Source organism: Saccopteryx bilineata, chromosome 2 (genome assembly GCF_036850765.1).
Source record: "Saccopteryx bilineata isolate mSacBil1 chromosome 2, mSacBil1_pri_phased_curated, whole genome shotgun sequence".
In the NCBI taxonomy this organism is placed as follows: Eukaryota; Metazoa; Chordata; class Mammalia; order Chiroptera; family Emballonuridae; genus Saccopteryx; species Saccopteryx bilineata.
This window is the reverse complement of record NC_089491.1, coordinates 56,341,717-56,355,632: the sequence shown is the minus strand read 5'-3', so window position 1 is coordinate 56,355,632 and position 13,916 is coordinate 56,341,717. Positions and strand designations below refer to the sequence as shown.

Genomic DNA, 13,916 nt, shown 5'->3' with positions numbered 1-13,916 from the left:
CAAGGCAGAGAAAAGGAGGCCTCTTGCCCCAGTTTCAAGTCTTTGAAACTGAACTTGCATTCTAGGCCATCTACTATGTTTGGTGGTTAAGCCCTTGACTTAGAACATTTTACATAAATAGAGTGCCTTTTCAAAAAATATGCTTTTAATTTTTTTAAAAGGACTATTTTGTTATATGTATGAAAAATGAAAACAAGATGGAAGCAACTATTATCACAATGTGACATTAGGCTTGTGCCAAATTCTTCAAAGCCCATAACACAGTAGTCCTCAGCAATTGGCTGTGAGATCATTTTAAACCTGTCATTGCCAATGATACCATGAAAGAAAAATACAAAGTGAGTATTGTTATTTTGCTGCAGTCTCTATTAATAAATAGCATGCCAGTTGCCTCTTCAAATCTGGTTCATTGTCAAAGAACTCATCATCACCGGCAATTATGCCAATACACATTTATATATACAAGCACAAAAAAGCTAGGAAATCATAATAGTTAGGAAGAGCAAAATAGTTTAACTTTTTATAGATGATTTTTATTATAAACATTAAAATATATGTTATGTTTCAATAACAAACCTTTCATTTTAAAGCATCTCTAACATGATTTGCTTTAATACTAATTATGAAGCAAAGAAAAAAGTTTAAGAACCTCACACTGGAAACAATACAACACCCACAAACTCTAGTGATCAAAGATATTCTCTTTAAATATAAAACAAACACAACTTATTATTGCAGAGACAATGTCTTAGCTGTGGGTGTTATGGGACAAGCTTACTTTCTAGACCAAAATACACTCCCTAGTAAGAATGAAACAAACTGAACCAAACCAGCCAAGCAGGGCTGGTTCCCAGAAAACAATGGTTACCTACTTACTGTTCAGCTTCTGAAGCCCAGGGACAAACGAAACACCAAGCAAAAAAAAACAATTCCATTCTCTTTAAACTTACTACTCACACCACATGAACTGGCTACCCTCATCATTGCATTGGGTAGCTGTGTGGAAGAAAGTCCAGTTCTAGTACGAAGCCGTCATCCCCCTATGGAAAGTTGCCACAAGGATGATCCAGATTATATTTTCCTTTTTTTTTTTTTTTTTTTTTTTACAGGGACAGAGAGAGAGTCAGAGAGAGGGATAGATAGGGACAGATAGGAATGGAGAGAGAAGAGAAGCATCAATCATCAGTTTTTTGTTGCGACATCTTAGTTGTTTATTGATTGCTTTCTCATATGTGCCTTGACCGCGGGCCTTCAGCAGACTGAGTAACCCCTTGCTCAAGCCAGCGACCTTGGGTCCAAGCTGGTGAGCTTTTTGCTCAAGCCAGATGAGCCCACGCTCAAGCTGGCGACCTCGGGGTCTCAAACCTGGGTCCTCTGCATCCCAGTTCAACGCTCTATCTACTGTGCCACCGCCTGTTCAGGCCAGACTGTATTTTTCTTGAGAGCCACCTCCCACACATCATGCAGTGACCATGACCGTATTCTCCCAGACTGCTTCCTGTCTAGGTCCCATTGAAGATGGACGCTTATAGTGGCCATCTTTACAAGACCAAATATAATTTTCCTTGGTTGACTCCTGAGTCCCCTTGACAAGAAAGAGGACCCCGAGCACCTGTACTGCTGGGCTTGTCTACACCGTGAGGAGTGTGCAGGAATGAGGCTGCCCCAGAACCGCTGAGCCCACTGCAGCGTGGTGCCGGGCTAAGCAGCCCGATCCTTGGGCACTGATATTTTCCTCCCTGTTTTGGGGTTTAAAACTGTCTGTTCATTTTCTTAAATGGCAGGTATCCTACCCCACCCTCAATAAAATAAAATAAAAACATACTATGCATTGGGGAGATCAATAGGGCAACACTTTTACAAGAAAAAGAGGCTTGATGCGAGTAGCACTGTGAATGCTGGCATGACCAATTTCACTGAGTGTGCTCAGGGGTAAAATTTTAGCAGCAATTTTTTGCTATTTTTAACCTTCATAAATTAAACACCACTTTTAACAGAACAGTTGAACAGTAATGAGTGTAGCCCTATGTATGAATAACTGGTGTACAAATTGAAGGTGCTGGTTTAGTCCCAAGCTGACCATTCTGACATCAGCTCATGGCACATAAAAGTAACTGTCGTCACATTTGTAACCAGACATTTATTATTCTAAGCAGCGGGGTATTAGGAAACTATCCTTTCATCTTCGATCGCATTTTCAGGAACTCTGCAAGGGAAAAGCGGCAGGATGTGAGACTGCATCCCAGCCAGTGCATCCTGATGTCGGCCCATTTCCCCTGCACATTCCATATCCTCATGAACAGAGGGTGATGCCAAGTACATCTGCTCACCATTATTCGCCTTTTCCAGGAAACAAGACAGCAATGCCCAGCAGCATGTGTCAATTCTTGAGACTGTTTGCCTGCCCCATCCTCAGTTCCCAACAGGAGAAAACTCAAACGATCTTTTGACTTGACTATTTACCCATTCTGGAAAGGCACACCATCACTACATAAACTTTTACAAATAAATTAAATTAGGCCCTAGCTGGGTAGCTCAGTTGGTTAGAATGTCGTCCTGATATACCAAGGTTGCCGGTTCAATCCCCTGTCTGGTTACATACAATAATCAACCAATGAATGTATAAATAAATGGCACAACAAATCAATGTTTCTCTCTCTCTCTCTTTTACCTTTCTTTCTAATCAGATAAAAATAAAGTAAGATAAATTGACAAAAAAATAGAATAAATCAAAATATTGTGTCCACCAAATTGACATCCAATCCACTTTAAGAATTCTCTAAGCATGTTGTTGAAAACCAGTTCATTACCCTTAGGGTCTTTTCTTCCAACTGGCTACTTCTTCCTGTGAATACTTTTTGTGGTGCCTTTGTCATAAAGTTTCCAAAGCATCTTCTACATCCTCAACTTCTATAAACGTTACCACCACATGAGTGAAGAACAGCCAGTAGGGAAGAGAAACTTGCTGAAAGCTACTTAGAGTCAGTAACAATGGGCAAGGGAAATATGCCACATGAAAAACTGAATGACCTAGAATAAAATGAGCTATGTGGAACTTTGCCCTGGTGGGGTGAAAATTCTCAGCATATTAGGCAAGATAACAACAATTCCTCTTCTTTATTAGACAGCTTTGTTCTAAAATCCTATAAAGGATTGAATTACAAACCATCTAATTTCTACAGGCAAACTAGAAAAATGAACTCTTCCACTGTTAAATCTCTTAAAGATGTTTGCCTGAGGAAAAAAAAATTTGGAGACCCTGGATTCTCTCCTGTGACAGTGTGTTTTTCTAAAGCCCAACCCAGGTGCTTGCTTGAACATCTATGTCTTCTGTGTACCTAGATCTTAGACCCAGCTGTAACCACTGCTGCCAGTAGAGGAGTGAGGTAGCAGGATGGTAAGGAAGAAGTCTCCCCTTGGACACTGCATGCAGGAAAAGATGTCCAGCCCTCCTGCAAGCATCCCAGTTCATTCCTCAGGTTCCACCACAGAGCTCTCTGTTCAATACCAGGAGACTCGATGCAAGAAGAGTACCAGAAAAGCCATCTGCCAATAGGGTAAAAATTCAAAACTTTGAGGTTGATCGAGCAATGAGACTGTCACACCATCCAAAGGGCTTTTGATCTTGATGTGGGTCTCAGTCCAAGAGCCTCAAAGGATTCTTGGTGCCCATGTTCAAAACTGACATGGCATCCACTTGTGTAGCATGGAGGTTGTAACCAACTGTAGGTACACAATAAACTAGGAGTTTAAAAAAAGGAACTTAACCTAAATATGTGTCTTGTTGGTTTCCATTGCCCAGACTTCTGGGGCAGTACACCTACTTGATCTGGGGAAGCTAGAAGAGTGCATGTGGGGTAAGCCTTCAGGAAGCAATTCCAGATTCCACTGTGTGGCCAACACAAAGAGGGCCACGTACATGCCAAGGATCTTCTGAACCCATACAGAAATTCTCACTAGCTATGGAGGAGCCCCAATCCAATGGAACCACATAATGAAGAAAGGCTGAGATAAGGTTTGGGCTCCTCAAGTTCTGTTTCACTCAATATAAACCAGCCCCATCCCCCCACTCCCCAGTCAGCAGACTTGACAATGGGAAACTGGAAGCATAAAATGGTACAGTAATAGAAGTAACGACCAGGAAGAGGAGGCATCTGCTCCAATGATGTCACAGCTTTTGGCGGCCACGGCGGAATGGGACTGGTCAGGCAGTGGTGTGTCAGGAGTAATTATTGTAGAGGGTCAGGTATGAAGAGTGCCTTTCCGGAAACAGCACTATTCATAAGCAATATTCTGCAAAACTGATTGTCACCTTCTCACTTTGGTTTCTGGTAAGCTTGATTGTTTTTCTGAATTCTCTGGTAACCGGAGCCTTAAAACCACCTTTCCTGAGTAAGGAGTCTATTGTCTAGATCTTATACCAGTCACGTTCCTTAGCAACCTCAGATAAATACGTAGCTGCATGTTTGATGCCTTTTTCATTGTTGAATTCAATGTCAATCCCATGGACCCCTACCTCCCAGTCCAGGTGTTCACTGGCATCCTCAAAGTTAGTTAAGGAGGGAGACAGAGCAGGAAGTTTAGGCAGCTCCTCTCTGATGAGGGTTGGGTGGGGGTCGAGGCAGATCTGCTGTCTTTAAGTGCACTCCCTGGTTAACATGTATGCCTTGTGTCCTGAATAAAGATTTATGTCAGAGAAGGTCCCAATGCAGCCAGGAAACCAGTTGTCCTGCCTTGTCTTCCATGTCACAAGGCGTGGCTGGGGGTCATTGGTGAATCAAGCAAATTGTGGCTGAGGAAGCTATAGAGGTGACAGTAGAGAATGTCAAAGCAGTAGTAGCACATCTCTGTGGTCACCATCAGATTCTTGGTAGTGTTGGCAGTTCCACTGGGTTGTGGAAGAGGGCTCCGTGCTCCCAATATGGAATTCATTCATGTAATAGGAGAGTTTCCAGGTCCCAGAGTTAAATCCAACTACTTCTCCTGACCACTCCTGCCATCCACATGCCAACAGTTTTAAGAGGTCCTGAACTAGAACCAGGGGCATTTGTGGATGGTTCCCTTGAGTGTGCATTCCACTTCCAGATAACTTGGGCTCCTTAACCCCACACCAGCCTGTTGCCAGTTTGAGCTCAAGTGTAGCAACACAATGTTATTTTTCTATCCTGATTCAGTGCTCGAGGTCGGAAATGCTACAGAACCTTCTCTCCTGTTCCCTTTCATGCTCTGTCTTCTCCTGCTTCATAGAGCTATGTGCCTGGGTGGGGGCTCCCAGAGAAGCAAGCTGCAAGTGGCTGGACCCAGTGTCGTACACAGGGGAGGGCAGGGCAAGAAGTCCAGTTGCCTGCAGAAAGAATTGGAGGTATTTCTGGGGCAGCTGGAGAACTCAGTTGTGTCAGGACCAGTCTCTATTATCCCAGTAGCCCCTGGAGGCAGTGATATCATGGAAGAGGATTGGATGAAAGGAGTTCTGCAGTGGACTGCCAAAATGGTTTAATGAAAGTGAAAGGCAGAAGCCATGGGCAGAACTGAAAACACAAGGCTGGTGTGCTCACAAAGGAAAGTTTATTATAAAAATACCTGGGTGCAAGTGGGTTGAGACCAGCAAAGGGTGTCAGCCCCGAAGGACAGATAGGGTAGAGTTTATATAGATTAGTTAAGGGGCCTTGGGCAAAAGTGGCTGATGTTGCTGCATCTGCAGGTGCAAGATAGCTTACTCAGTTGGTGGCTGAGAGTGGCGCCACAGTTCCTCAAAATTGTTTGCACCTGACTCACTGTCCCTTATCAGCATCCAGCTGCAAGTGAGGTCTGAGCTGGGTTACTGACTAAGCAAGTCCTTCTTCCTCCTTCAGGCCTGCATTGTTCTTAAGATGGTGACTAAGTAGCTATTTTATCTATCAGGAAGAAAGAGAGAGAGAGAGAGAGAGAGAGAGAGAGAGAAGGAAGGGAGGGAGGGAGGGAGGGAGGGAGGGAGGGAGGGAGGGAGGGAGGGAGGGAGGAAAGAAAGAGAGAGAGAACAAGAGAGAAAGATAAAAAGGCACCTATTTCTTTGTATAGAACTAAATTTAGGTCATTGCACCTAAAGTTGTAGCATCACCCAAGTTATTCTGTAAAGTAACTGCACGTTCAGAAGCTAGTGCTGTGTCATTCACAGCTCTCTTTCCAAGGGAGGAGAATGAAAACATCATAGTTGAGAATTTAGTGATGCAAGATAAAACAGGTGACTTTTCTCTCACCTGACAAAGCTTTCGGGGGGCTCCTGCTCTCCAGCATCAGACAAGTCAGTGGGTCCACTGAGTGTCCCAACACACAACATTAGTATCTTATTAAAAACCTAGTAGAATTCACATGAATGGAGACCTTTCTTTTAAATGTGTGAAGACATTTAACATGGATGAATATGTAGGATTTCCTAGCAATCATCCTGAAAGCCACCATTCTTATGTGTATAATAATTTTTTAAAGCATATTGATATGGATCCTTAGAATGTTCACATCTTTTAATGGGAATGCTGCAGATTTGCAAACAGAATGTGAAGCACTTGAAAAGGAAATGAAAGAAGCTGGAGGAATAGATCAGTTTGTTGGAGGTAATGATCCTCGGAATAGGCACACAGGCATTCAGCCTGTACAGCGCAATGGTGGGAGTTGGTTAGTACGAACTGTTTCACTTTCCAGCAGCAGCCCTGAACTATTTTTGTGTATAATGAAGGAAACACTCTAGGACTAAGAGTTAAAACTGTGAACTCCTTAAAGATTTAATGTGTAGGCACCATAAACTTGTGGATCCTCTATACAGTATGATGGAAGGAAATTGAAGGAGATTGGAGCAAGATTCTGTTTAAATAAACAGAAAAATTTTATAAAAAGTAGATGAATTTTAGGGATTCATATGATGAAACATGGGGAATTTTTATGATTCATTTTTAAAGTTCCAAAATCTATATGTTAAGCACTCAATTTTTAGAATGTGTCTATTTTAATGTAGGGCTTAGGAGAAGTAGTAGGCTTTCACAACTGATCAGCTGGTTATAAATAAACATGTTATTTACAGATAAACTTTTATATATATCTAGCTTATAAAACAGCACAGAAATGATATTTGTCTGTGTAAAAAATTTAAAAAGTCACTTTAAAGGTGAAGATTCTGCACATCAAGTACCTTTCAAAACCTGACTCCAGTGGCATAATATACAAAGATTTATATTTTTAAATTATATGAAGACACTCCAAGCCTTTCAGGTATCAATCAACTATGCTGTGGACCTTAATTCTGGAATGATATCTTTATCTTTTCTCTACATTGTTTATAAGCTTTACTGCACGTAATTGCCTTAGTCATTTTTCTGCAGTAGCATCTGGACATCAAAAGCCTCAGTGTCTAGGCCTGACCTGGGGTGGCGCAGTGGATAAAGCATCGACCTGGTAATGCTGAGATCGCCGGTTCGAAACCCTGGGCTTGCCTGGTCAAGGCACATATGGGAGTTGATGCTTCCAGCTCCTCCCCCTTCTCTCTCTCTGTCTCTCTCTCTCTCTCTTCTCTAAAAATGAATAAATAAAATAAAAATAAACTTAAAAAAAAAGATGCTTAGACCTTTAAAAAAAAAGCCTCAGTGTCTATTGTTAGTAAAGAACTTTGAAGACTATAGTACCTAAAAGTATAGTTTATGTTCTTTTAAATTGTAAACATAATGCACTTTTTTGGTGTACCTTCTTCTTTAGCACTTTTTAAAGAAATGTGCTTTTATTTTTATTGAATGACTTGGATCCCTGCCATATATATATATCTAGCTATTATGAGCTTTATACTAATAGCACACTAAGAAATTCCTTTTGAAGAAAAATTTTATTATTAAGCTTTATAAATGATTAACCTTATTTCATATATATATATAAACATGTGTAAAAGGATATGATGTACTTAGAAAATAAATTACTGTAAACTATTTTGGGTTGTCATAGCAACTTGCATCTTAAATTGTAAATAGAAGTATATTTTTTTCTACCTTTAACTTAAATAAAGCTCATAATAAACAAATTGCTGGCTGGAAGATTTTTGTATGCTATATAGGATGATGTCGCTGAATGCCCAAAGCCATCCGCGTTCTTCATTGCTCTCTGGAAATGCTCCGCTCGGCCAGTAGAGGACACCATATGCATACTGGGCAGAGAGAGCCAGGACTTGTTATTAAGTACAAGGTTTCCTGCTCTAGGTTTCCTTTTCTTTGAAGGAATAATCCAGACAGTGTGGGGGTGAGTGATCAGGGTTGGGGATTGGTTGCCACATCACTTTCGTCAAACTCCAGCCTTTTTAATGATGCCCCTTATCATTTTGGCACCCAGAAGAGCCTGAGTTCAGCCTTGACCCAGTTGGAAATATACTATAATTATAATTGAGTGATGGTTTTTAGAGGCAAAATGGACAAAGAGTGAGAGTTGAGGAGAGCCTTTTGTGTTTGAGACAGTCCATGCAATAAAAATCAGACCAAGCCCGGGGATCAGGAGGCAATTTGGGGGGCTATAAATGTATTAATACTTTTTATTCTACCTTCTAAGCTCTTCCAGGCTGGGCTAATAAACAAATTAACAGAGACAGATTAACAGGAGAAAAGCAAAGTTTTAATGCATGCACATGGGAAATTCATATAGTCATGAACATTTTAAAGGCAGTGAGGCAACACTAGGTATATAAGACATTTTTGAACAAAAGAGAAAAGGGGGTGGATGGGTGCCTTAGACCAGTGGTCCCCAAACCCCGGGCCGTGGACTGGTACCGGTCCGTGGGCCAATTGATACTGGTCCACAGAGAAAGAATAAATAACTTACATTATTTCTGTTTTATTTATATTTAAGTCTGAACGATGTTTTATTTTTTTTAAATGACCAGATTCCCTCTGTTATATTCATCTAAGACTCACTCTTGACGCTTGTCTCGGTCACGTGATACATTTATCCGTCCCACCCTAAAGGCCGGTCCGTGAAAATATTTTCTGACATTAAACCGGTCTGTGGCCCAAAAAAGGTTGGGGACCACAGCCTTAGACTGCAGAAGTGAGAATGGGCGATTAGCAGGTGGTTGAAGGAGAGGGAAACAAAGGGGGCGGAAAATTCTTGCGGGACAACTCAGGAACAATAGGACACCTGGTATCTAATTAACAGGCTTGGAGTCTTCCTGCTTAAAGCCCTCTATTTTTTATACATGATTTAAATTAGACTAAGCAAACATCCTAAAGTTTCTTTTCTGAAGCAGGTATCTCTTTCTGAATCTGTTGGGCAGGAAAGGGGGAAGAGTCCAAGTTCCTTTCTGAGCCTTTTGTTTCTTATAAACAGCTTAACATCAATATCCCAAAAAACAGCAGCCAGAAGACAAAGCTTCGGTCCCTTCATCTAATTCTATCTCAGCTGTACCCAATTCCTCAGTAATTTTGTACAAACTAAGAGGGGGAACCAAGTTCCACATACATTTAGAAGCTTTGCTTTAGCTTTTGTTCTGCATGTTCAATTTAAGAATGATTCGTATTTCTTTCACTTTAATGTATAGTTATGAAAATGTATATTATTATTTAAATACTCATTAAAGATTTGGTTTGGAGAATACATTCATACTTTTATGCATAGTGTATTTAAAGATTTAACTTTTTTTTTTTTTTTTTTTTTTTTTTTTTTTTTTTTTTTGCATTTTTCTGAAGCTGGAAACAGGGAGAGACAGTCAGACAGACTCCCGCATGCGCCCGACCGGGATCCACCCGGCACGCCCACCATGGGGCGACACTCTGCCCACCAGGGGGCGATGCTCTGCCCCTCCTGGGCGTCGCCATGTTGCGACCAGAGCCACTCTAGCGCCTGAGGCAGAGGCCACAGAGCCATCCCCAGCGCCCGGGCCATCTTTGCTCCAATGGAGCCTTGGCTGCGGGAGGGGAAGAGAGAGACAGAGAGGAAGGCGCGGCGGAGGGGTGGAGAAGCAAATAGGCGCTTCTCCTGTGTGCCCTGGCCGGGAATCGAACCCGGGTCCTCCGCACGCTAGGCCGACGCTCTACTGCTGAGCCAACCGGCCAGGGCTAAAGATTTAACTTTTTAGTATTTAACAACGCAATGTTAACATATTTCAGATTCACCTAATTTTTAATGTAGCAAAGAACAGCAATGGCTGAGTTTATTGTAGAAATTTGCAAAATTTTGCGTATTTGATTCAATATTTCTTTGAGGCTCCCCTAAAAGCAGGCATTCAATGTCTCAAGATAAAAATGCCAAGCTTTCCAGAGGGAGAATTTTATATGGGAAAATTGAAATAACCCACATTGTTGAATTGTTTAAAATAGCAGGGGAAATTTACATGAATGGACAGACACATAATAAATGAACTTGTTTTGTAATAACAATATTTTATGATTGATGGCTGCAGTTGAAGTAGCTTTCTCTAGATCCTTAGTATAACCTGGAAATAAGAGAACCCTCTCATGTCCAGGTCCATCCCATTATCATGTCTCATAGGAAGACAAATCCTGCTCCAAAAAGTAGCTTAGTTGCATAGATCTTAACTCTGGGTTTTCTACAGAGGCAGCAAAAAAGGAACTGCATTGCATGACACAGAGCAAACCTTCTTTTTAAATTTTATTTACTGATTTCAGCCAGAGAAGAGAGGAAAGAGAGGCAGACAGACAGACAGACAGGGACATCAAGCCATTCCTGTATGTGCCCTGACTGGGGACCGAACTGGCAACCTCTGTTCTTTGGGCCAGTGCTCTAACCCAGCGGTTCTCAACCTGTGGGTCGCGACCCCGGCGGGGGTCGAATGACCAGAACACAGGGGTCGCCTAAAGCCATCGGAAATACCCCTGTGTTTTGGTCATTTGACCCCCGCCGGGGTCGCGACCCACAGGTTGAGAACGGCTGCTCTAACCAATCGAGCTGTTTGGCAAGGGCATGAGAGCAAACCTTCTTAAGCATCTTCCTTAGTGAACATCTACCTTCCCTTTCTCCGATGTCACCTGCTCTTCTTCAGTCATTTTCTTAAACCACCCATATTTCCAGTCTTCCTTCTCTGTTCTCTTGCTCATTTTCTTACTGTAAAGCTGGTTCCGAGGCCACACAGCTGCCCCACATTTCACCCTTTAGGGTTGCTCGCCTCACAACAGGTACATTACATACATTCCAAAAATGACAATTACAAAGGTGCCCTTCACAATGTCTCCCTGAGCACTCTGCCCAGGGAGTTAACTGGAGGCCCACCCCACAGTGCCAACAAGGCCACCCATCCTAGATGGGGGCCTATACAGTCCAGGGCCATGTCCATTGAAACCAAAAATGTCCTTGGTGCATCTCTACAACTGGGTAAGAGCAGCTTCCCAGAGCAGGAGGGCCTCCACAGGTGCCACCTCCACCCCCCACACCCCGTCAGGGTCTCTCATACTGTCCAAAGGCGGCATATCCATCCAAGAAGGGAGTCTGGTTGCAGTCCACAATAGACAGCCCAGATGTCTGTGCAAATCACCAAGGTAAAGGTCCATTACAGGCAACTAGGATCACAAAGTGCCTCAGGCCTTCCCCCTCGTCCCTGCTGTCATGGCAGCCCTGAAGACACTGCCCCAAGGAGGAGCGTGTGGCAACAGTGGCCAACCTCTCCACCTCTGCTCCAGAGAGTATGATGCCATCCATCCGTATGGCCCACAATTGCAGCAACCCTACCAGGGGCTCAGTAGGTACTCTTTGCTGCTGGGTTTTTACCTTCTGGATGACCTCTGGCCAAGCTCTGAGTGTGCGGACGGCATCTTCAGCCTGAGCCCCCTCATCCTCAGTAGAGGAGCTGGATATGCCTGCTCCTGCCAACTCACAGCCACTCCACCAGCATAGCTCCATCTTCAGCTCCTGTGGCTGCTGGCTGTCAGCCTGAAGTTGAACCCACAGTTATTTCTCCAACAACTGCCACTGCCAATGTTTAACCTCCAGGGCAAACTGCAACTCGCGAACCCATTCAGCCGCCATCTTTACCACTCACTCCAGTTCAAGCTGTTGCTGCTGCTGGGTTTGCAACTCATTCTGGAGCTCTCAACCTCAGGCCGCCTCTTGCACAGAGCTCCTGGTTTCCTCTTGTAGGGTTGCAAAAAATACCCAGCCCCTGGTCCCCAACAGGAGAGCCACTGGGAACAGCCACTCCTCCATTCTACCCTTCAAAGGTGTCGGTGGCTCCATACCAATCTGCTCCGAACCCTGCCCACTACACCAGATGTAATACTGGTAGCCAAGGCCAGGCAGGTTCACATTGGATTTGGGCAAATGGTAGAAAAACTGCAACACTGGAAAAGAGTTGGGCCATTATATTTAATAAAGTCTCACAATGGTAGACAAGCACAGAGGCAGGAGAAAACCTCTTCTCCTGAAGCAAGAATGGCCCCTCACAGGGGTGGCAGGCAACCCACTATCCACAATCCTCCATCTCTCTAGTGCAAGCACCCATAGCCTTATACAATGGTACCTTGACACAAGAGCACTTTAAGTTGCAAGTAATTTGAGAGACAGGCAGTCACTCGCAGGATTTTTTGCTTTAAATCACAGGTGGATATTTGAATCATGAGCTTCCGCCACCCTCCACTAGAGAGCCTACCGAACGTTCTGAAAGAGAGGAAGAAACAAATTTCCATAGAGAGGTTTTTGTTGAAATGGTCTCTAAGTCAAAGTGAGGAAAGTGTGGTGAAAAAGCCAAAAATCAGTGAAGAAAATGATGATGATTAAACAAAGTAAAAAAATAGCAATTAAGTTAAATTTTGCAATTAAATGTAGCATTAAGCATGCATTAGAGAGTAAGTTATGTTTAGCAATAGGGCACGAAATGAAAACCTCCTCCACCAGTCTCCTCCCCATCTGCCAGAAACTTCACTTGACCTTCAAGGTAAATACACTTCATAAACCAGTTTATTTCTTTATATTCACTCTTATTATGTGTTTGTGTGTGAATATATATATATATGTATTCATTATTTATAAAGTACATTTTCTTATTTAAAAGCATATAAAACAAAAAATTCATGTGGTTTTTGGGGGCCTTAATGGATTAATTGCATTCCCATTAATAAAATGGGGAAATTCGATTTGATACACCAGCAAATTGAGTCACAAGCTCAGCCATGAAACGAATTAAACTCGCATGTCAAGGTACCACTGTATAGGCCATACACATGTGGCGCTGCCACACACTCATGCACCAGTCAGGCAAAGTGCTTGCAGCTGGTAACCCCGCAAGCAAGCCTAACACAGCTGTCCCACACTCTTCTTGGGGAGTTCTCTGAGGTCACTGAAATTTGCTCTCTGACACTCCATTATGAAAATGTAAATTACTAAAAGGCAATTTGGCAGTGGATATTAAAACAACTAGACACTAGTCATGACTTTGACTCAACAATTTACTTTTAAGAACTTGCGTATAAAAACAATCAGAGTTAAGCCGAGGGGGGTTTATCATCCCGTTATTTAAAATAACAAAAAGTTAAGAGCACTTAAATACCCAACAACACAATAGGGCTATAAACAAGAAAATGGTATAGCACAGAATGGAATACTATGCAGCTGCTTAAAATATTGTTAAATAAGGTTTAATACTATGCAAAAAAAAGTTTATAATGTAGTTTAAGAAAAAAACACACATGTAGAATCAATATACATATGTTTTATAAGCTGTAAAGAATATATAACAAATCCTGGCCAAACAGCTTGGTTGGTTAGAGCATCGTCCCGAAGCACAGAGGTTGCCGGTTTGATCCCCGGTCAGGGCACATACAGGCACAGATTGATGTTCAGTCTCTCTTCCTCTCTCGCTAAAATCAATAAAAAAAAAAGACTATATAACAAAACTTCCTGGTGATTCCTCCAGAATGGCAATCTAATCAATAACATTTATTTTCTTCTCTGCATTTTTCTGTACG

At 42.4% G+C, this 13,916-nt stretch overlaps 1 pseudogene; it reads right to left on the bottom strand.

Annotated features, from left to right (window-relative positions):
* Positions 1 to 4,279: 4,279 nt before the first annotated feature.
* On the bottom strand, positions 4,280 to 4,932 carry LOC136322227 (AMMECR1-like protein pseudogene; annotated as a pseudogene).
* Between the last annotated feature and the right edge of the window lie 8,984 nt (positions 4,933 to 13,916).